This window comes from Mustelus asterias, chromosome 6, assembly GCF_964213995.1.
Source record: "Mustelus asterias chromosome 6, sMusAst1.hap1.1, whole genome shotgun sequence".
In the NCBI taxonomy this organism is placed as follows: domain Eukaryota; kingdom Metazoa; phylum Chordata; class Chondrichthyes; order Carcharhiniformes; family Triakidae; genus Mustelus; species Mustelus asterias.
The window spans coordinates 101,469,686-101,494,531 of record NC_135806.1 but is presented as its reverse complement, the minus strand read 5'-3'; the positions used below and the strand labels follow the sequence as shown (position 1 = coordinate 101,494,531).

The 24,846-nt window shown below is 42.2% G+C and overlaps 1 long non-coding RNA gene across 3 annotated transcripts; it reads right to left on the bottom strand.

The window, feature by feature from the left end:
* LOC144495026 (uncharacterized) lies at positions 1-24,744 on the bottom strand. 3 transcript variants are annotated; one of them, XR_013498203.1, is made up of 5 exons: positions 23,522-24,744; positions 23,200-23,412; positions 13,398-13,476; positions 11,536-11,741; positions 1-727 (listed from the first exon to the last, which is right to left on the bottom strand). It is a non-coding gene; the product is annotated as an uncharacterized LOC144495026 (long non-coding RNA). The 3 variants fall into 3 exon arrangements; XR_013498201.1 differs by lacking the exon at positions 1-727 and having other exon boundaries at positions 3,814-11,741; positions 23,522-24,739; XR_013498202.1 differs by lacking the exons at positions 1-727; positions 13,398-13,476 and having other exon boundaries at positions 3,814-11,741; positions 23,522-24,728.
* Between the last annotated feature and the right edge of the window lie 102 nt (positions 24,745-24,846).

The window sequence follows — 24,846 nt, the reverse complement described above, 5'->3', positions numbered from 1 at the left end:
AGAGATGGAAATCTGATTTATTAGGCTGATTCAATAACCTTCCACTTTACTGGAATTATGCTTATACACATGCAACAACCATTCAATTAGAATTAGTTAGAATTAATAATTAGAATTAATAATTAAAGTAGCTTGAACTGCAACAAGGCACACAAATCACTGAAATTGTTGTAGGGAGTGATCTAATAAGCAACATTGCTGAAGAACAGCTGAAGAACAGCAGTATCAAAAAGGAAAAGCTACAATGAAAGCTGAAAGATCACACATTCGAATGGATGGCTCCACTGGCGTGTTGATGGAGGTGGTTATTTTTTTCCATGTTGGGAAAAATTGGTTCTAAGTTCGGTGCAAAGCTCCATGTCAAGTTGGTGTTTGACTTACTTGTATTCCTTGACATTGAAAGCAGGCTTCCAGTGAACCACGCATCCTTCTGTAGCCTAGCCCATTGAAGTCCTCATCTGAGTCCAATGCAGCAGAACTCGTGTATAACCTTAACCTCCTGTGAGCTGGTATCTCTGCTTTTTTTGTCTTGGTCAGGGTTCCATCAAACTATGCCTTATGTCTAACCATGTGCAGATCCCACTCCTATCCTAACCTCTATATTACACCGTCTCAGGGTCTGAAGTAGTGCTGGTATTCCTTCATCTTCATTTTTGCCTGTTTACTCCAATGCCTCAGCAGGTTCCATTTCTTCAGTATTCAAAGTGAAAAAAAGACATGTCGTGTTCTGATGAGGAGAGGGGAAAAAGTATGAATGCATGCTTACACCTTCTGCAGTTTAAAAATCAGACGCAGTTGAGAGAGGAGGAAGTGGGATGAAAGCAGGGACCTCTACTTCAATGATTTCAATACCTCCAATGGGCCCAGCCCTTTTCAAAATGACTAGCATTGTCTCCTCCATGGGAGTGAAAACATTCAGACATATCTTTTTTTATTATTCAATCATGGGACATGGGCATCGTTGCCTGGTCAGCATGTATTACCCACCTAGTTGCCCTTGAGAAGGTGGTGGTGAGCTGTCTTCTTGAAACACTGCAGTCCACGTCTGTGGGTTGATCCACAATGCTGTTAGGAAGGGAATTCAGATTTTGACCCAGCAACTGCTTCATATTTCTAAGTCAGGATGGTGAGTGGCTTAGAGGATATTGCGAAGTTGGGTGGGGTAATTGTAGATTGGTGTTTGTAAAATTGTAAAATGCTGGGGAGAAAGCACTACATGGTCCCTTTAAAAGGTGGTGCCTTTTTTAGGTTAAAAAATGCAAGTACATAGAATGCCCAAACTGAAACATTTGTATCGAAAGGCCAAGCAGTAGTTTTTAACAAGACTACAGGGTTTTGAATTTAGCCAATCAATTTGAATTAGGCACTTAGATACCAAGAATCTATTAAATTTAAATCAGATGGTTTTGACAACCTAGGACCAATCCTATTGTGGGAAATATTGATATGTCATCACAGGTATAAAAGAGGGCAGTGGGACAAAAAGGAGCGAGCAACTGCCACCTGTCACAGCATACAGCTCAAAGCACCATCTAGATAGCAAAGGTACAAAAGAAGAAAGAAGTTCCAGACAGAAGGATCAACAGAGAAAGCCCAGAATATTCCAGAAGATATAAAAACTGGTTGTAATTTAGAGAGTGACTGCATTCTATGTTTGTTAATGAGTGGGAATTGTATTTATTTGAACAGCATTCCAGTAGAATCTCATTTTATTCAGGAACAGTTATAGAAGGGGTTTATTCGGTTTGTTAATAGTTTAGTTAATTTGTTCACTGTCAGTTAGATAAATAAATAGTTATGTGTTGAGTTTAGAGTGAGTGTCAGGGATTTATTTTGTACTTAACCATTAGAAGTTGCTGAAGCACAGGTCACACCACTTCACACACCTTTTACAGATTATAATGTGAGGTACTCCTCTTTGGGTGTTTTGGTGTTAGTTCTCGGGGGGGGGGGGGGGGAGAGGGGATCAACCTCTGCTTTATAACTGCTGTTAGGGAGGGAATTCAGATCTTGACTCAGCAACTGCAAAGGAACAGTGATATATTTCTAGGTCAGGATGGTGAGCAGTTTAGAGGGGAACTTGCAGGTGATGATGTTCCCATGTACTTCTAGATGGAAGTGGTCATGGGGTTCGAAGGTGCTGTCGAAGGATCTTTGGTAAATTTCTGCAGTACATCTTGTAGATAGTACACACTGCTGCTACTGAGCATCGGTGGTGGAGGGAGTGGATGTTTGTGGATGTGATGCCAATTAAGTGGACTGTTTTGTCCTGGATGGTGTCAAGTTTCTTGAGTGTTGTTGGACCCATCCAGGCAAATGGGGAGTTTTCCATCACACTTCTGACTTGTGCCTTGGAGATGAAGGACAGGCTTTGGAGACTCGGGAGGTGAGTTAATCGCTGCAGTGTTCCTAGCCTTTGACCTGCTCTTGTCACCACTGTATTTATGTGGCGAGTCCAGTTGAGTTTCTGGTCAATGGTAACCCCAAGGATGTTGACCGTGGCGGATTCAGCGATGGTAACACTATTGAATGTCAGGGGCAGTGGTTAGATTGTCTCTTTTCGGTGATGGTCATTGCCTTCTCCTCTCCACCTGCCTCCCACGTCCAGCCTTCATGTAACTTGTCCTACCCGCACCTATTTTGAGTCAAGTTGTGAGTGGTCTCCAAGATGGCCAAGGCAGCATCTACTCACCTCAAAGGCTTGGTGTAAGTCAAGCTTGCCAGGTGCATGCACTTATAGTCATAAAAGTGAACATTCTAATTTCTGACTGATGGGGAACTTAATTTGGAGGGGGAACTTAATTCTTTTAATGAACATGCATTCAAAAAAACTCCGATAAGCTTGTCAGAAGTCTGACCTACCTTTAAAGTCTCAAGAACACAATTCTTCCGGTTCATCCCAAAGTTGGGAAACTGATTTTTGGCCTCATGTCAATTAAGTTCCCCACTTACCAAGGTTTCCATTGCTGGCCTGGCAAGAAGATTCTGCCCTGTAGCAATTTTCTGACAACAGATGCTGACTACTGATCTTTAATTTGCTGGTTTCTCCATGTCACCTTTCTTACCAGGCACAGTGAAATCTAATTTTCCAATCTGAAGAAACAATTCCTGAGTTGAGAGAAGTTTGGAAGACGATATTTAGGACATTATTTTAAGTTCCAGAACTTAACATGAAATAGAACTCCAGATGTACCTTTTTAATACAGTATGTAAAGCTATCTTGATCTGCTTCTTTTAAGATGGCTCCACCTGCTTCTCTCAGCTATGCTATGCTCTGAAACATAGGATCAGCCTTTGCACTAGCTCCAAAACTTGAACATTTCCCTTGTGTTTTGGGCACTGAAACACAAGTTACTGTCTACTCAGAATGAATGAATTGGCATTTTACACATTAGAATCATAGAATCCTACAGTGCAGAACGAGGCCATTTGGTCCATCGAGTCTGCACTAACCACAATCCCACCCAGACCCTATCCCCATAACCCCATGCATTTACGCTAGCTAGTCCCCCTGACACCAAGGGGCAATTTAGCATGGCCAATCCACCTAATCCACACATTTTTGGACTGTGAGAGGAAACAGGAGCACCCGGAGGATACCCACGCAGACATGGGAAGAATGTGCAAACTCCACACAGCCAGTGACCCAACCCGGGAATCGAACCCGGTCCCTGGCGCTCTGAGGCAGCAGTGCTAACCACTGTGCCACCATGCCATCCCACCAAAGTGTACAAGCTTTCCAAAACTCTTTCCAGCCTGACTTGTACCTATTTCAAAACCAGTCCTAAAATAATATTATTTACTTTTGTTTCTTGTAATCCGTAGAATATACATATTAAATTTCACACACTATCTTTCTACCATTGAATTTCTCAGAGATTTTGAATTTCTTCCCCTGGTGTACAATGAAGATGACAAATGCAAAATTGAAAATATAAGGGGTTTTCCTGCCATATATTTGGTCTTGTCCCTTCTTCTGCCTGTCAAATTTTCTGATAGATTTGGAGTGGTGGATAATGTTCTTGACTTGAAATTATTATTTTGGGAGGGTATGACAACCAATTATGGTGGCACTAGAGTGTCCATCACAGATGTGAAATAAAACGGCAGTGTAATTAAGATCCAATGGTGCTGAGAAACATTCAGATCTTTTTTAATCTCCCAAAATATCCCAAAGCACTATATGTTGAAGGAGTTCTTGTTTTGTGGTCAATGACCAATCCCACCAAGAAATGATATATTCACTCCTTCATGGGAACTTACTGAGTACAAAGTGCTACTACATCTGTTTATGACACAATGGTGAATATCTTTCAAAAGTAATTTGTTGACTGTGAAAATCTGAAGCACAGATTCTTGAAATATTTTCTTATCTCATGTTATTTTGCAGATAAAATGCATTATTTTGGACCAGTTAGATTAATTAATGGAACCATGAGAATCACCAGCTTAATTCTGCAACTCACAGATACTCCTTAGAAATGGCTGGACATTTATAATGTGATAACTTAAGCTGTAAGAGAATCAGAAAAGTAAATACATATGGTAATCTAATTATAGCATGAAAAGAAAACAGTAAATCTGATTTTTGATTACCACAAGGATTTTTCCCTCTAATTTCCCAAAGGAGATGACAATGATGGAGTAAATTTTAGTGTATGCTGAAAACAGCTTAGCTTGAATTTGATTAAGTTGATTTCCTGGTTTTGATCAACGAGCTCAATGTCATTATTTGAAGGAAAAAATGATAAAGCAATAAAGTACAGAATTAAAGCAACAAAAAGCATTAATTATATTTATCTTTTGTATCTCTTGTTCTCGTATCATGTAATGCAGTCTACATTTGCTGTAAGAAGATGTCATTATAATTTCTGAGATTCAATTGTAGCAAGAGATTCTAAAGCTCTACAGGAAATAAGCAGTAGCAGTGATAGCAAACCTCAGGCTGAGAAGCACAGTTAGATTATAAATAGAAGCATTTTGGTGCCACGGCCATAAAGAAAGAAGATAGCATAGATGGAAAACTACGAATTGTAAACATATCCAAATGTTGTCCCCATTCCTTTCTGCACCAGAAGGCACATAAATTCCTTGGAAATCTGAAGCACAGATTCTTGAAATATTTTTTAAAATATTAATCAAACTCCCACAAGACCAAAGTCTGAATTTTCGTGCAGATAGGGATGCTCTACATTGCAGGGAAAATGGCGCTGGAGGCCCAAATTCTGAAATCTGACCCCCGAACCCAGCCCTCACCATTATGAGGTGCAGCTGCTCCAGTCAAGTTCAATTTTGGCTTATTGGTTGTCCAAAAAACAGCTTGTGCACTCTACATCTAGCAGAAGAAAATATAAATTTAGTGGAGTGCTTCAGAACAGATGAACAAGGAGCAGGAATAGCCATTCAACCTCTCGAACGTGCTCTGTCATTTAATAACATCATGGTTGATAGTAACCTCAAATCTGCATCCCACCTACTCCTAATAACCTAAAACACCCTTAATTATGAAGAATCTATCTGCCTCTGCCTTAAAAATAGTCAAAGACTCTGCTTCCAACACCTTTCCAGGACGTGAGTTCCAAAGACTCATGAGCCTCTGAGAGAAAGAATTTCCAGCATCTCCGTTTCAAATGGGTGACCTCTTATTTTTAAATAGTAACCCCTAGGTTTTGATTCTCCCACAAGGGAAAATATCCTCTCCACATTCACCCTGTCAAGACACCTCAGGATCTTACATGTTTCAATTGAGTCATCTCTCGGTCTTCTAAACTCCATCAGGTAAAAGCCTTTTATAAAAGTCTAGCCTTTCCTCATAAGGCAACTCACCCATTCCAGGCATTGGTCTGGTAAACTTTCTCTGAATAGCTTCCAATGCATTTACATTTTTCCTTAAATAAGGTGACCAATACTGTGCACAGCACTCCAAAAATGGCCCCACAAGTGCCTGTGTAACTGAACATAACCTCCCCACTTTTGTATTCAATTCCCTTCACAATAAATGGTAACATTCTATTAGCTTTCCCAATTATTGGTTCTATCTGCATACTAGCCTTTTGTGGTTCATGTACTAAGACACCCAGAACCATCTGCACCTCAGAGCTCTGCAATCCCTCACCATTTAGAAAATATGCTTCTTTTTTATTCTTCCTGTCAAAATGGACAATTTCACATTTGCCCACATTATATTCCTTTTGCCAGATCTTTGCTCACTCACTAAATCTATATATATTTTTGTGCCTCCTGACATCCACTTCACCTTACTTTCCTACCTACCTTTGTCATCAGCAAATTTGGCAACCATCCTTTCATCAAAGCCCTGTTACGTAACTTGTAAACAGTTGGGATCCCAGCACTGATCCCTATGGCACACCATTCATTACATCTTGCCAATATGAAAAAGACCCATTTATGCCTACTCTCTGCTCCCTGTTAGCCAACCAATCTTCTATTAATGCCAATATGTTACCACATATAACATGAAGTTTTATTTTTCACAATAACCTTTGATGTGACACCTTATCAAATGCATGCTGGAAATCTAAGTACAGTACATCCATGGGTTCCCCTTTAACCACAGCACAGCTTCATACTTCAAAGAACTCCAATAAGTTGGGTAAACATGATTTCCCTTTCATAAAACCGTGCTGACTCTACCTAATTGCCTTGAACTTATTCAAGTGCAAGTGCCCTGTTATAACATCTTGAACTATACTTTCTAACATTTTTTCTACAACAGATGTTAAGCTGACTGGCTTGTAGTTGCCTGTTTTCTGTCTCCATCCATTTTTGAATAATTGAGTTACACTTGCTATCTTTCAAACTAATGGGCCCTGCCCTGAACCTAGGGAGTTTTGGAAAATTAAAACCAATGCATCAAATGTTTCACTAGATATTTCCTTTAAGACCCTGGGATGAAGTCCATCAAGACCCACGTATTTGTCAGCCTGCAGCTCCAAAAATTTACTCAATACCATATCTCTGGTGATTGTAATTTTCCTGAGTTCATCCCATTTCCTAGGTTATTAGCTGCTTCCGGGATGTTACTTGTATCCTCTCTAATGAAGACTGAGACAAACAGAGAAATAAGGTACCCTTTTGGATAGGTCCAGGGACACCTTTGGGAGAGGCAAAGTGCATTTTGGAGAGGTATGGCGCCCTATAGCATTGTTAGAAATAGTCATGAATGTGTGTAAAAAGCAGTTAAATGCAAACGAAATATCAAGCTCATTGATAGTCAAAGGAACTGCCATGGGAAATGCCAAGGAAGCTGTCAATGGAACTATCAAGGGAGCTGTTAAGAGAACTGGCAAAGTTCATTGGAACTGTTAAGCAGTCAAGGGATTTACATTTCCTGGCCTTTAGTTTAAAAAAAATCATTGCTTCCTATGTCACTCTGTTTGTTGACATAAGTCTAAGGATTGTCATTATAGGATTTGTGCTGCATGATTGATCTCACAACTAATCTTATCTCAGTGGTGTTCATAGTTTGATTGATAGCTTCATGTAAGTTTTTGATGTGGGGCTGTGAATACAACTGCTTGTTGTTGTAAGGGATAAAGTAGTTGAAGGAAGTTAATTGTAGTAAATGGGTTTTTATCAATGAGTGTTTTTTTAAATGGTGAATTTATCTATATACATTTAGTACTTGATTTTATTTCCTCTCTGCATGGGTCCTGAGCTCTATCCGTGATGGATACTGTGTGAGTTGGCATGGGAAGTGTAAAGGTTAAGAGTGGGGGCATGGTTGATACCCCACTAGCACTGGGGCTATAACAGGCTATGGGATGGATGGAATGATTTGGGTTGGCATAGGGAGCATGAAGGGCCATGGGGAATGTGTGGAGTGTTTTGCAACTGGGAAAAAGTGCCAGATCAGCCGTTTGCCCTGCCTGCCTCTGCACCCAGCAACTGACCCCAAACTGTTGCTGGGGGCCGTGGACACAACTCCCATTACACCCCTCCCGCCCAGAATAAAAATCAGAACTTCCAGGACAGTTCATTAGGATTCTGGTTGGCAGAGGCAGGAATTCTCCTGACTCTGCGCTTTTAACTTGGACACATATATAATTTGTAACATATACAAATGATTTGGAGGAAAATGTAACTGGTTTGATTAGTAAGTTTGCAGCCGACACAAAGGTTGGTGGATTTGCGGATAGCGATGAGGACCATCAGAGGATACAGCAGGATATAGATCAGTTGGAGACTTGGGCGGAGAGATGGCAGATGGAGTTTAATCCGGACAAATGTGAGATAATGCATTTTGGAAAGTCTAATACAGATAGGAAACATACAGTAAATGGCAGAACCCTTAAGAGTATTGATAGGCAAAGAGATCTGGGTGTACAGGTACACAGGTCACTGAAAGTGGCAATGCAGGTGGAGAAGGTAGTCAAGAAGGCATACGGCATGCTTGCCTTCATCGGCCGGGCATTGGAGTTTAAAAATTGGCAAGTCATGTTGCAGCTTTATAGAACATTACTTAGGCCGCACTTGGAATATAGTGTTCAATTCTGGTCGCCACACGACCAGAAGGGTGTGGAGGCTTTGGAGAGGGTACAGAAAAGATTTACCAGGATGTTGCCTGGTATGGAGGGCATTAGCTATGAGGAGAGGTTGGAGAAACTTGATTTGTTCTCACGGAACGACGGAGAACAAGAGGGGCGACCTGATAGAAGTCTACAAGATTATGAGAGGCATGGACAGAGTGGATAGTCAGAAGCTTTTTCCCAGGGTGGAAGAGTCAATTACTGGGGGACACAGGTTTAAAGTGCGAGGGGCAAGGTTTAAAGGAGATGTACGAAGCAGATTTTTTACACAAAGAGTAGTGGGTGCCTGGAACTCGTTGCTGGGGGAGGTAGTGGAAGCGGATACAGTAGTGACTTTTAAGGGGTGTCTTGACAAATACATGAGTAGATGGGAATAGAGGGATATGGTCCCCAGAAGGGTAGGGGTTTTTAGTTCAGTCGGGCAGCATGGTCGGTGCAGGCTTGGAGGGCTGAAGGGCCTGTTCCTGTGCTGTAATTTTCTTTGTTCTTTGTACAAGTGTAGTGTTCAACTGAAGCACGATTTGAGGTCACAGAATAACTAGACCTGGGTATCCATCTGTAATTTGGTCCCCATTGAGAAATTATTGTTCTGTCCTTGTTTTTATACTTTTGTTATCAATTTCAATGTGCACATATGTAATGGAACTGTCTATATAAATCTGAATACTATAATTACACCCTCTGGACAGTGCAGCAGCCCTCCAGAGGCTTTTTCCTCTCTTTCACCTAAGGATATTCACCTTTAATTTCCTCTATAATCCCTTAATCACAGACATATACAAGCCTTCTAATCTTCACCCTAATTTACAAAGACATTCTACCACATTAATGATTTTCTATCCATCAATCCTAGCTACGGCTCCTAGCCTACATTGTTCCTATACTCTGGGAACATTGAAGGACCAAGTTATGAATAAAGGTTTTGTGCTGTCGGCAGAATTCTTAGCATATAATAAGATTAGGAATTCCTGCCTTCATTCTACAACATGGAGTTCACTCCTGGAGTGAAGTGAAGCAATAGTGTTCGCTAGTAGAACGTAATCAAGGGGCAGAAAAGTTGTTAGATGTTTTGTAGCTGTTAAATTGTGAATTTGCTTTTTGATTACTCTGGGAGGTGAAATGTGTCCAGATTTGGATACAATGCATACCTGGTGTCAGTAAATGACAATGTAAAACATAGCAGCAAATGGCAAGAATGTGACTGAAAATAACAAAGATGATGGCTGAAAATCAATCCCTTCCTTCCATTAATTCTTGTAGCAGAATTTTTAAGGCTTATTTTGGAACCATACTTTTCTATGAAAGGCAGCATTGCTAAGAAAATTGCCTCATTAAATGTTCTGGGCTCAATCCCATTCTTTATTTCTGGACTATAAGAATATACTAATTGCTTTTAGCAAACACTACATTACATTGATTGATAAGTGACCCAGTGATGTGAGGGATAAAATGCATAATTTATAAAAAGCAGATGTTAATCAGTTTCCTTCCTTTCAGATAGACTCTTATGTATATTGATGTCATTTATATGGATTTCAGCAAAGGCTCTGACAAGTTTCCACATGGGAGATTGATAAAGCAGGTAAAGGACATAGGATCCACTTGGCAAAATGGATCCAAAATGGCTTAGTGGTTGCAGAAGAGGATGGTGGTAGAAGGCTGTTAGTGTGACTGGAGGCTGGTGTCCTGTGGTGTACCACATGGGTCAGTGCTGGGTCCTTTATTGTTCATGATCTACATAAATGAAATAGATGAGCATGTGGGAGATGATAACTAAATTTGTGGATGACATGAGGATTGGCAGGGTAGTTAAGAGTGAGGAGGAAGGTCTTTTGTTGCAAGAAGATATAGACGGGTTAGTCAGATGGGCAGATCTGTGGTAGATGGAATTTAACCCTGAAAAGTGCGAGGTGATGCACTTTGGAAGGAGTGAAAAAAACAAGAGAATATTCAATGAATGGCAGGACACTAGGAACTTCAGAGAAACAGAGGGATCTGGGGGCGCTTGTCCACAGATCCCTGAAGATGGCAGGTGAGGTTAATAGGTTAGTTAAGAAGGCATACAGAACACTTGTCTTTATCAGTCGTAGCATAGATTATATGAGCAGGGAGGTTATGTTGGAGTTGTACAAAACTTTGGTTAGGCCACAGCTATAGTGCATGTAGTTCTGGTTGATTTGATTTATGATTGTCACATGTATTGGGATACAGTGAAAAGTCTTGTTTTTGCACACTATACAGACAAAACATACCGTTCATAGAGCAGATATGGGCGAAGGAAAGGAGAGGGTGCAGAATATAGTGTTACAGTCATAGCTAGGGTGTAGAGAAAGATCAACTTAATATAAGGTAGGTCCATTCAAAAGTCTGATGGCAGCAGGGAAGAAGCTGTTCTCAAGTTGGTTGCTACTTGATGTCAGACTTTTGTACCTTTTTCCTGACGGAAGAAGATGGAAGACAGTATGTCTGGGGTGTGTGGGGACCTTGATAATGCTGGCTACTTTTCCAAGGCAGCGGGAAATGTAGTCGGAGTCAATGCATGGGAAGTTGGTTTGTGTTATGGACTGGGCTACATTCACAAGCCGTTGTAGTTTCTAGTGTCTTGGTCAGAGCAGGAGCCATACCAAGCTGTGATGCATCCGGAAATGATGCTTTCTATGCCTCACCATAGGAAGAATGTGATTGCACTGGAAAGGGTGCAGAGGAGATTCACCATGATGTTGCCTGGGATGGAGCATTTGTGCTATGAAGAAAGGCTGGAGAGGATCGGTTGTTTTCTTTAAAACAGAGAAGACTGAGGAGGACTTGATTGATATGTATAAGATTGTGACCGGTATGGACAGGGTGGATAGGAAGCAGCTGTTCCCCTTAGTTGAAGGATCAATAACAAGGGGGCATAAATTTAAGGTAAGGGGTAGTAGGTTTAGAGGGGATCTGAGGAAAAGTCTTTTCACCCAAAGGATGGTGGGATTCTGGAATACACTACCTGGAAGGTTAGTAGAGGCAGTGTTCATCCATAACCTTTAAAAAGAATGTGGATGAACACTTAAAATGTCATAACATTCAAGGATATGGGCCAAGTGCTGGAAAGTGGGATTTGTGTAGATTTAATGTAGTTTTGTCGGCTCAGACTTGATCGGCCAAAGGAGCTCTTCAGTCCTGGATGCCTCTATGCCAAAGTGCTGTAGACAACTGCAATGAAAAAATAGATGCTGAGTCAAAGAAGGAATTATTACAAGCAATTATCCAAATGGTTAGTCAAATAGAGGGTGGGGAAATGGATTAGAGGATGCAGAAGAGACCAGAGTCAATGGAGAAGGTTTGGAGGCTGGAGAAAGTTGTACAGGGAGGGAGTTGGATTTGCCTATTAAGGTAAGTAAACAAAAATATGGGAATTTTAAATGGGAGGGTTTGGGGAAGGCGGAGGGGGGTGGCATGTAATGAGCCAATGTGGATATCAAGAGGGATAATAGGTGAACAGGGATTAGGGCAGCAAAGACACAGACAGTTTGTAATGAGCTTACATTTATAGATGACGGAGAAAGGGAGCCCAGGCAGGAGAGCACCAGAATGCATGAATGTAGATTTCAATAACAGATAGGCTAAGGTAGGAACAGAGACTGGGGATGGATATTCAGGTGAAATAGGCAATCTTTTTGTTGAATATGATATAGAATCAATAGCTTAACTTGGGATCAAACAGGATAACTAAATTGCTAAGTATACGCTTTAGTCTTAAATAATGAATTAAACTAAATTACCGGCAAGAATATAGTTTGTCGCAGGGATGAAGACATTGGCTTTGATATTCCCATTATTTAACCAAAAGTTTTTGACTGTAAATAAAAACACACATGAATAGATTGAAACTGATGAGGATAACTGAATTCCTTGGAGTTAACACAGAAGAATGACAGTGGCCTCAAGATCCACACATGCCTTAGGGAGTTGTGAAAGCGTTGCAAAGAAAATGCTAAAGGCATATATTTAGTTAACCCAAAGCTATTGTTACTGCAAACTTAGTGTTACTTAATAGCTTAGATGATTGGACTCCATGTTTCAAACTATTCTGAAAAGAGGATTGCTGAAAATATTGACAAAGTACCAGGGACTGTAAAAATACTGACTGTTACCCATGTTCTAACTTCTATAAATAATGTCAACTACACAAAGTGAAAATGATAGAATTACAGTAATTGTTTAATAGTATTGAAACAGTGTATGAGTAAGCTAATACAGTGAAAATATAGAATAACAAGTTAGGAGGATGCTATGCTTATGGCATGCTGGCTGAGACAGGCATAAATTTGATGACCTCCCAGACCCCTTGAATTTCCTTTGTATTGCCAAGATTGCAGCCTGGATTTTCATCTGTAAGTTTGGTGCACAGAGTCAGGAGAATTCTCGGATCCACAAACCTGACTTCGAAAAATGGCTGCCTGGATGTCGGGGTGGGGGTTGTGGGGGTGTGGGTGCTGCATGGGTGTCGAGTCCAGGGGAAGGCTATATTAGAAATTGGGGTCTACAACCACAGAAATGCTGAGAAGGCTGCTGGGTGCAGAGACAAGCTGGACAGAATGCTTACCTTGGAGATCTGACAATGTGTCCAATTTATTTTTAAAAGGCGTAACACATGAAACATCCTCACCCCTCTCCCACACTCTCCATCTATGTAAACCCATGCCACATCATGCACCTCAAGGCTCCTCATACCCTCCATGCCAAACTATGCCCCATACTCACCTCCCCATGGCCCTTTAAAGCTCTTATGCCAACTAAATGCCAAGTCATGACAGCCCATGCAATGCCACTCCACCCAGCACTCTTACACCAACAATGTTAACTCACCCAGTATCCATCATAGGCAGACCAAGAGCCCACGCAGAGATTAGATAAAATGAAGTCCTAAGTGTCTTTGCAGATTTCACTATATTGATAAAAACATTCTCATTCATAAAAAATGCGTTTACTTCATTTACATTCCTTAAACTGCATAAAGCCGCATAACAAGAAACATTTCATTCAAGTGCACAATCCCTTATAACAAGCATTGGAATTCATTGTTCATTTCAAAGACTACTTGCAGCTGTCAATCAAACTGCGAAATGGGACCCTGCTGTGATAATGAATGGCTGTGAAATCAGTCATACAGTTGTAATCCTGTATTAGAAACGCTCAGGTTTATGTCAACAGGGAGTGAAAAAGCAAGCAATCATTTGTTTTTAACACTCCAGTCATTCTTTCCAAAGATTTAAAGGCCATGACTTTTAAATTCCTTGACAGCTTCCTTTGACAGTTGAATTTGACAGATCTGTTAACAATAATCTGTTTATGCATATTTTATATATATTTGTGTTCACTTTTAACAATTCTAAAGGGTATCTGACCTCCACCAAAGGTTATCTTACTTCCACTAAAGGTACTAGATCCAAATGGGTTCCTTCCGTACCTCTTCAAAGGGCTGGCTATTCAAATTAATCCACAAAGTTTAGACCTGCACTTACCTGTTCTAATCTGCACATTTCAGACTTCACACTCCTGAGCTACAAAATGTGACTTCAGTGGAGACAGTTGATGATTTAAATCGTCAACTGCTTCTGAAAATCCTACATGCGCAAAATGCCCCTTTTTTGCCCCACAGAAATTGGAAGTGACATGTTTGGAGCAGCACTTCCAATTTTCTCGCACTTCTCTTACTTGCTTCCAAATACACTCAATTTTCCATAACAAATCACACTAGCAAAAAATGTTTGGATATTTTTCATGAGATCTTTAGAACAGAAAAAGAAATAACAAGATGATTGAATCAATGTGTTTAATTGTATTGACTGTATGAATCAGATATTATTTCTAATCATGGTGTCACTGTGTACCTAAAATCATGAAGGGTTTGACAGAGTTAATAACGAGAAACTGTTTCTAATAGTTCAAGGGCTGATGATCAGACAACACTGATTTAAGATATTTGGTAAAAGAACCTGAGGTGACAAGAAGAAAAATGTTTTTATGCAATGAGTGGTTAGGATATGGAGTACTCTGCCTGATGCCTGAGTGGTGGACACAAACTCTCAAAGGGAATCTTAATAAATATTTGAAGAATAAAATATTAAGCTATGGGAGATGGAAAGTAGGACTCAGTGAACAAAAAAGTCAGTAGACTTGATGAGCCCTGTGACCTCTTTCTGTGCTGTGCTATTCTATGATTGCATTAAGACAGGGAGCAGGCAGTGGTGGAGTAAAGATGGATGACTATATGAAGAGTAAGAAAAAGGAGCATGGAATTGCTAAAACAGGAGTCCCCAGAGCAGTACACTCTGTCAAGCAGAAAAATGAAGACTGTCCTCAAGAATAAATATCAAAGGCACCAACAAACAGGACATAGATTGGAGCAGTGAGGGTCAATTAGCATCACAGCTAGAAATGCAGTAATGATATTGCATTCTATAGTTAGAAGGGCTGACAAATCTTTTTGCAGTACACATTAATGGCTTTGTCACCTCTCACCTGTCACATATAGGAATATATTAAATAGACTGGAAAAGATTGTGTAAGGGAGGGAGAGCAAACAGTTGATATGATCTGAGAGAGCCAGCAATGCAAGTAACGAAAGACCAGATGTCCTGTAAGATAAATTGAGGTTACTGAAACAAATTTAGGAGTAAGATTTTACAGGTGGAAATCTCAGGGTTACTTTCGCAGGGAATGACAGGAAGAATAGAAAGAGATCGTACATGGATAAAGATGAGGGTATATTTTGGTGTGAAAGTTTGTGCAGTCAGCTGGCATTCTGGTTTGCCTGCACTATCCCATCCCTGGACCATTTTCTTGGGGTGGGATCAGGGCCAGAGGGAAGGGGGTGAACTTTCCATTGCCTGGAGGTGGCCTTCAGGGGTGCCAGTGCTCTAGGCAGGGTTTCAGGCCTTCCCCATGTACTTATCTACTAGTGCAGCCACAGGCTACCCAGTCACCCTCCAAAAAGGTGGCCAGGATGTAATTGTAAAGTTTTAAAAGTTGTTGAAGGCACCTTAGGACGGAGGGGCACTCCTTATCAACTGAAATTTATAGGACCCTCGTCAGACCCCACTTGGAGTACTGTGCTCAGTTCTGGTCGCCTCATTACAGGAAGGATGTGGAAATTATTGAAAGGGTGCAGAGAAGATTTACAAGGATGTTGCCTGGATTGGTTGGCATGCCTTATGAGGATAGGTTGAGGGAGCTCGGTCTTTTCTCCTTGGAGAGACGAAGGATGAGAGGTGACCTGATAGAGGTGTACAAGATGTTGAGAGGTATAGATCGGGTGGATTCTCGGAGGCTTTTGCCCAGGGCTGAAATGGCTGCTACGAGAGGACACAGGTTTAAGGTGTTGGGAAGTAGGTACAGAGGAGATGTCAGGGTGGTGGGTGAGTGGAATCGGCTGCCATCAGTGGTGGTGGAGGCAAATTCGATAGGGTCTTTTAAGAGACTTCTGGATGAGTACATGGGACTTAATAGGATTGAGGGTTATAGGTAAGCCTATATATAAGCCTAGGTAGGTAGGGACATGACCGGCGCAACTTGTGGGCCGAAGGGCCTGGTTGTGCTGTATTTTTTCTATGTTCTATGAAATGCGAGGCTGTAACTCCACTCAGTTGGAATGCCTCCTAGAGACCCTCCTGCTCTGAGAGTCCGCTGAATGTCCTTAATTGAACAGTGGGCATGTCATCTTACCACTAATTGGCTAACTCAAGAAAAATCACTCCCTGATGTATGTTCCCCACACTGTGTGGAGTTGGGACTCCCATTTGACCCTCATCTCAGGTTCCTGATTCAAATCTCAAAATCTTGCCAATGGAAGGAGGATTCCTTTTTTGGGTAACGTTGCTGGTTCTGGGACAAATGGGAACTATTCCACAATGGTCAGCTAAACCGCAAAAGGGAAGATGATAATATTGTGAGCAGTTTTGAGTCCCATACTTAAGAAAGGATGTGCTGGCCTTGGAGGGGGCCCAGAGCAGGTTCACAAGAATGATCCCAGGAATGAAGAGTTTGTCATATGAGGAATGGTTGAGGAGTCTGGGTCTATACTCAATGGAGTTTAGAAGGGTGAGGGGGGACCTAATTGAAACTTAGAGAATACTGAGAGGCCTAGATAGAGTGGATGTGGCGAGGATGTTTCCACTAGTGGGAGAGATTAGAACTCGAGGGCACAACCTCAGAGTGAAGGGACGCTCCTTTAAAACTGAGATGAGAAGGAACATCTTCAGAGGGTGGTGAATCTGTGGAACTCATTGCCACAGAGGACTATGGAGGCCAGGTCATTGAGTGTCTTTAAGAGATAGAAAGGGTCTTGATCAATAAAGGGATCAAGGGTTACGGGGAGAAGGCAGGAGAATGGGGATGAGAAGCATATCAGTCATGATTGAGTGGCGGAGAAGACTCAACGGGCTGAAAGGCTTAATTCTGCTCCTATATCTGATGGTCTTATACTAATAGGTAAATAGGCAAGTGACAAAATGTTTATACTAGCAAGGAGAGTAAGCCAGAAAAATAAAATTGACCAGAATCAGCTAAAGTAAATGGATTAATAGAATAAAGATAATTTTCACGTGTAAAACAATTTAGCAGGAGGGATATGGAAAGAAGAATACAATATAGTGGATCAACAGGGTACATTGAAGTAAAGTTAGCTTAGGTAAAAAAAAGGCAATATTTACATAAAAAACAAAAATAGGCTAACATATATGTATTGCAATACACGTGGGTAATAACATGGGAACTGGGAACAATTATTTTACAGGATGCTTTGGACTTAATAGTGCCAACCAAAATCTAACTCCAAATTGAACAAAACTGGAAGATAAATCTGTATATAATCAGTAAAGATGTGAAAGAAAAAAGGCACATTGATGATAGAAACAAGGAAGGAGTACTGAGATGGTTGGAGCTTAAAGATATAAAGGACATTTGTAGCGATGTATTACAGGTCTCCAAATAGTTTCAGTGAAATGAAATAGGAAATCTGCAGTCAGATTGGAGAGGTACGTAGAAATAACACAACCTTTGTTCAGAGACGTTTTAATTATTTGTTTATTGATTGGGACAGAAAATGATAGGGGAAATGGAGTGGAGTTCCTATAACTTGCACAGATCTCCTTCAAACAGTATGCCAGGAAGCCTATAAGGGTGCAGGTGGTTATGAGTAATGAGACAGTTTAGATATATAGGACATACATAAGATATACTATACAATTAGAGGCCATTCAGCCTAACCAGTCCATGCTGATAGATAAGCTAAATCTAGGTGAGCACCATGGGAAGGGTGACCACAATGTGGTAAGGTTCAAGATCCAACTAAAAAGGCTTGTCTTTGGCAATCAGCTAAAATGATCTCATAAAACAAAAGAAACACTGGTAGTGTCCTTGTAAAAGGCTTTATTTAGGCCTCTTTCAGAAAATTGCATCCAATTGCAGGGCTAAGTAACATGGAGGCCCTGAAAAGGATTCAGTGGGAGGGGGCATTAGATTGAAGCATTGCTAAAAGCTGTTAATTCCTCAATTATTTTGATAGGATTAGAGAGCTGGGTCTATTGGCTTAGAAAAGTGTAGACTTAATGGTTAGGTAGAACAAAGGGATACGCAACTAACTATATTAAGCGTCAGGAGATATTTTTTCACAAAGCTTTGGAACAAGCTTTTGGTTGGATTTTCTGCAATAATCCAAAAGGTGACTGGATGAGATACTTATGAAGATTACTGTCACTATGTACAAAAGGTAAATTGGGTACTTTGTGAAATATCTTTTGGTCACTGTGTCTCCTGAACTTGTTTAAACACTTTCAGGGTCAGAGAAAGAGGTATGTGACAATCAGAGTCATGCAGCACAGGAAATGTCCTTCAGCCTACTGAGTCTGCACCGACAATAACTACCACTAAAGTCGCACTAATCCCATTTTCCAACAGCACTCGTCCCAGGTCCCTGAATGTTATGATATTTCAAGTGCTCATCCAAATACTTTTTAAAGGTTGTAAGGTTTCCAGTCTCCACAACCATTCCAGACAGTGCACTCCAAATTCTCACCACCCTCTGAGTGAAATGTATTTTTCTCAAATCCGCTCTGAATCTCCTGCCTCTTACTCAAAATCTATGGTCCTCATGATTGACTCCTGAACCAAGGGGAACAGCTGTTTCCTATTCACCCTGTCCATACCCCTCTTAGACATCTCAATCATGTCCCCCCCTCCCCCCAGCCTTCTCTGCTCTAAAGAAAACAATGCAAGCCTATCCAACCTCTCCTTATAGCTCAAATGCTTCATCCCAGGGAAAATTTGGTGAATCTCCTCTGTACCCCCTTGAGTACAATCACATCCTTCCTATAGTAAGGTGATCAGAACTGCACACAGTACTCCAGCTGTGGCCTAACCAACGTTCTATACAGCTCCAACGTAACCCCCTTGCTCTTATACTCTATGCCACAACTGACAAAAGCAAGTGTACCATATGCCTTTTTAACTACCCTATTCACCTGCTCTGTTGCCTTCAGGGATCTGTGAATAAGAACCCTGAGATTCATCTATTCCTCTGAGCTTCCTAGTGTCCTGCCATTCATTAAACACCCCTTTGTCTTGTTACTTCTTCCAAAGCGCATCACCTCGCACTTATCAGGGTTAAATATCATCAGCTACTGCTTTACCCATCTGACCAACATGTCTATATCTTCCTGTAACCTACGACCCTCTTCTTCACTATTAACCACCCTACCAATCTTGGTGTCATCTGCAAACTTGCTTATCATTCCCCCACATTATCATCTTTATCATTTATGTAGGTAACAAACAATAAGGGACCCAGCACCGAACCTTGTGGTATGCCACTGGATAACCGCATCCAGTCACTCAAACAGCCTTCCACCACCACCCTTTGTTTCCTATTACTAAGCCAGTTTCAGATCCACCTCGCCAAGTTTCCCTGAATTCCATGTGCTTCAACCTTTTAAAATAGTTTCCCTTATGGGACCTTGTCAACGGCTTTGCCAAAATCCATATTAACTACATCAACTGCACTTCCCTCATCCACACACACTATCACATTTTCAAAAAATTCCATCAAATTTGTTAGGCATGACCTCCCTCTGACAAAGCTATGCTGACCATCCCTAATCAACCCATGCCTTTCCAAGTGGAGATGAATTCTCCCCTTCAGAATTTTCTCCAATAGTTTCTCTATCACGGACGTGAGACTCACTGGTCTGTAATTTCCTGGTTCATCTCTCCCACCCTTCTTGAAAAGTGGAACCACATTAGTCGTCCTCCAGTCCTCTGGCACTTCCCCCGTGGCCAGAGAGGAATTAAAAAATTGTGACAGAGTGCCTGCAATTTCCTGCCTCGCCTCCCACAACTGCCTGGGATGTAATTCATCCGGTCCTAGGGATTTCTCCATTTTTAACCCCGTCAAAGCCTCCAATACCTCCTCACTTCCTATGTCAAATGACTCAAGGTCCTCAGAGTCCCCTTTCCTGAATTTTGTACCTGCGTTCTCCTTTTCCAATGTTCTGCAACTTTACACACAGTTTGCCCTCTTGGTGTTTAATAGGTCCTACTCTTTCCCTGGTTAGCCTCTTCTCCTTAGTATATTTATAGAATATTTTAGGATTCTCCCTAACCTTGTTCGCAAGATGGCTCAGTGATAGACATCGCTCGTCTGAGTCAATAGTTTGTGGGTTCAAACCCCAAACCAGAAACTTGAACACATAATTTAGGCTGATACTCAGTGTAGTTCTGAGCGATTATGGTATTAAAAGGGCTGTCGATCAGATGAAATATTAAACTGAGGCTCTGTCCACCAGGATCCATTCCAAATTCCCACAATTCATTTCCCAGTTTTCCCACATGCTCATACCCTCCCAAATCCCTGCTCCAAAATCCAGACACAGAACTTTGTTTCAACTTCCCACATATTGCTTCTATTCTTAACCAACCTCTGCTCCAGAATCCCAAGACTTAGCAGTTGATCATTAAGAAAGGAAATAAGCACAGAGTACAGAACAAGAGCACAGAACTCCACGACAGTAACTGACTTCATTAGTAGGTGTGTAGAAGACTGTGTGCCAAAGAAGCAAATCGGCGTGTTCCCCAACTGGAAACCATGGATGAACAGGGATATCCACTGCTTACTGAAATCCAGGTCTGAGGCATTCAAGTCAGGTGACCCTGACCTATACAAGAAAGCCAGATATGATCTAAGGAGATCCATCAAAGATGCCAAAAGACAGTACTGGACTAAGCTAGAGTCCCAGGCTAACCACACAGACCCCCGCCGACTATAGAAAGGTCTGCAAGACATAACAGGCTACAAGATGAAGGCATATAAAATCGCTGGCTCTAACGCACCCCTCCCTGATGAGTTCAATGCATTCTATGCCCGTTTTGATCAAGAGGTCAGCGAGAACATGCCCTCCACCTTGGAGGCCCTGGATGAACCTGTATCTGGGGTCACCATTGCAGATGTCAGAGCAGCTTTCTCGAAGGTCAACCCACGGAAAGCGACTGGCCCAGATGGGGTACCCGGACGAACACTCAGACCCTGCACGGATCAGCTGGCGGGGGTATTCGCAGACATTTTCAACCTCTCTTTACAACAATCTGAGGTCCCTATCTGCTGTAAGATGACCATCATACCGGTAACCTCAGAAAAACCAAGCAGCGTGCCTCAATGACTATCATCCGGTGGCTCTGACATCCATCATTATGAAGTGCTTCGAAAGGCTAGTCATGGCACGAATCAATTCCAGCCTCCCGGACTACCTAGATCCACTACAGTTTGCCTACCACTGCAAAAGGTCCACAGCAGACGCCATCTCCCTGGCCCTGCGCTCAACCCTGGGACACCCTAGATAACAAAGACATCCATGTCAGACTCCTATTTATTGACTACAGCTCACCCTCAACACCTTTATTCCCACGAAACCCACCTCCAAACTCTGTGGCCTGGGCCTCGGCTCCTTCCTCTGCGACTGGATCCTGAACTCCCTAACTCACAGACCACAATCAGTAAGGATAGGCAACAACACCTCCTCCATGATTATCCTCAACACTGGTGCCCCACAAGACTGTGTTCTCAGCCTCCTACTATACTCCTTATACATCTATGACTGTGTGGCCAAATTCCCCTCCAATTCGATTTTCAAGTTTGCTGACGACACCACCATAGTGGGACAGATCTCAAACAATGATGAGACAGAGTTCATGAATGAGATAGAGAATTTGGTGAATTGATGTGGTGACAATAATCTCTCCTTCAATGTCAACAAAACGAAGGAGATTATCATCGACTTCAGTAAGTGTGGAGGAGAACATGCCCCTGTCTACATCAACGGGATGAAGTAGAAAGGGTCAAGAGCTTCAAGTTTTTAGGTGTCCAGATCACCAACAACCTGTCCTGGTCCCCCCCATGCCGACACCATAGTTAAGAAAGCCCACCAACACCTCTACTTTCTCTGAAGACTAAGGAAATTTGGCATGTCAGCTACGACTCTCGCCAACTTTTACAAATGCAGCAGAGAAAGCATTCTTTCTGGTTGTATCACAGCATGGTATGGCTCCTGCTCTGCCCAAGACTGCAAGAAACTACAAAAGGTCATGAATGTAGCCCAATTCATCACACAAACCAGCTTCCCATCCACTGACTCTGTCTACACTTCCCGCTGCCTCAGCAAAGCAGCCAGCATAATTAAGGACCCCATGCACCCTGGACATTCTCTCTTCCACCTTTTTCGGTCGGGAAAAAGATACAAAAGTCGGAGGTCGCGTACCGACTCAAGAACAGCTTCTTCGTTGCTGCTGCCAGACTGTTGAATGGACCTACCTCGCATTAAATTAATCTTTCTCTGCACCCTAGCTATGACTGTAACACTACATTCTGCACTCTCTCATTTCCTTCTCTATGAATGGTATGCTTTGTCTGTATAACGCGCAAGAAACAATACTTCTCACTGTATGTTAATACATGTGACAATAATAAATCAAATCAAAAGAAAACAGAGAAGATACCAGATTGAAAGGGAGGGACGGCAATTGGAGCCATACTCCAAAGGCTCAAGAACATACTCCAGATGCAGTAGTGAGGGAATGCTGCACTCTTGAGGTGCTGGCTTTCAGGTGAGATGTTAAACCAAGATTCTGCCTGCTCTTTTGGGTGGGCCTAAACAATTCCATAGCACTTTCTGGAGAGGAGCAGGAGAATTTTCTCTAGCTTTCTAGCCTATATGCATCCCTTAAACAACACCTAAAATAGATTATCTCCAGTTATTTCTTTGTTGCTTGTGGGAGCTTGCCATGCACAAATTGGTTACCATGTTTCCTACATTACAATGATGATTACACTTTAAAAGTACATCATTGGATCTAAAGTGCTTTGGGATGATTCCATTCCATCAATGTAGGTCCTTCTGAGAGTTTCCTGCTGTGACTTGAGTTCCGATTAGGGCAATTACTTTGGGAGTCTGCAGTTAAGGAGCAGAGCTGGTTTTGAACGAGCATCTCGATATTGGGGAAATTGACTTGGGAGAGAATGAGGAGCGAGGGGGATCACTGCTGCCTGGTTTACGAGCTTAGTCTCGGAAACAAAAATGCTCTAGAGATGTTGTAAAACCATCACTGAAGAGATTAAGCATACCTGGTAGAACCCGGTTTGTGCCCAACATTCGGGAAGGCATCGAACATCTTGAGACCTCATTGTCAACATGCAATGGCAAAGTTGTGGTGTCGGACAGGGAGTATAAACTTCCAAACAACTCATCTATCCAACCTTTCATGTCTCACGTGTGACATATAGATCATACATTGATCGTAACAGCCATTTCAGAACCCATCCAACCTGAGGGACTACCTAAGAAGAAAACAAGATAATTGCAGGTCTTTGTTTAGTTGCAACATAACTGAATGGGGCAGGGTTAATAGCCCTGTCCATTAGTTTGGTATGTTTGTGATTAACTTACTCCGAGGATAAACGCCAACACGGACCAGTCGCACCGAAAAGCTTGCCGCGATTCCAATATGTTTTAAATAGTTTTTCATATGTTCAGTAGATTAATACGTAAAATCAGAACTTTTATTTTAAAGAAAGATTGTGATAAAAATAAATTAGGAAGTTGAGGTTTGTTGCATTTTGCGCAACTACCTCATTCATGTTCATTTATAGAAAAGATGCGGAAGTTTGGACATCTGAAACTGGCCTGTCGACATCGAGGAAGAATCATAGGTGAGATCAGGGAGTGAAGCAGATTCTGAGTGATTGAAACACCCGGAACTGCCTAATCTTCAAAAATGTTATCTTCTGTTCTTCTTCGATGGTCCCTGGGGGTCGAGGATCACTCGCTTCCAAACTAAGAACGAAGTTCTCAGGTGACTGGAGTGGAAAATAATTTGCAGCAAAAACAGTCTGCACGTTTAAAGTCAGCTTGAATAAACATGGTTCCCATCACGGGGCATTACTAACAAGCAGCTTCCTTCATGATCGCTCGCTCACAGACACACAAACATTGCCCACGCATCCTGATTTCTGTAGCCTTAAGGTGTTGCGGGATTGCAGAGCGCATCGCTTTCCCGGATTGCAGTCGATTTCTCGGGCCTAAATCGGATACAATAATAGTAAAGTTGCGCAAGAAGCGAGTGGCCCAAAGAAAGCGAGAAAGAAAGGATTGACTTGGCTTTTACACTCACTGTGTGTTTGTGTGCGCCTGGTGCTCTGAGTGACAGGCAGAGGGGGCCCGGGCTCGGTGGCGTTCCGACTGGATCGCGCGTGCGGCAGTGACGGTTGAACGGCCAAACTGCCAGCTGTAGCTCGCGCACCCCCACGCGGAGGGACCACCCCCTCACCCCGAGTCAACAAACGGCTTCTTCCCTCCCAAGAGTTACCGAGCGGCCTCCCACACCCCAGAGTTAGTGATTGACCTCTTCCACCCCCCCGCCACCTCTCCAGAGTTAGTGACCGCCCCCCCTCCAGAGTTAGCGATCGACCTCTCCCCCCCCTCTCCAGAGTTAGCGATCGACCTCTCCCCCCCTCTCCAGAGTTAGTGATCAACCTCTCCCCCACCCCGTTAGTGATCAATCTCCCACCCACCCTCCAGAGCTAGTGATCAACCTCCCCCCCCCCCCCGCCAAGTTAGTGATCAACCTCTTCCCCACCCCCAGAGTTAGTGATTGACCTCTCTCCCCACTCCCCCCAGAGTTAGTAATCAACCTCTCTCCGCCCCGAGTTAGTGATCAACTCTCCCCATCCCCCAGTTAGCGATCGAGCTCTCCTCCACCCCCCAGAGTTAGT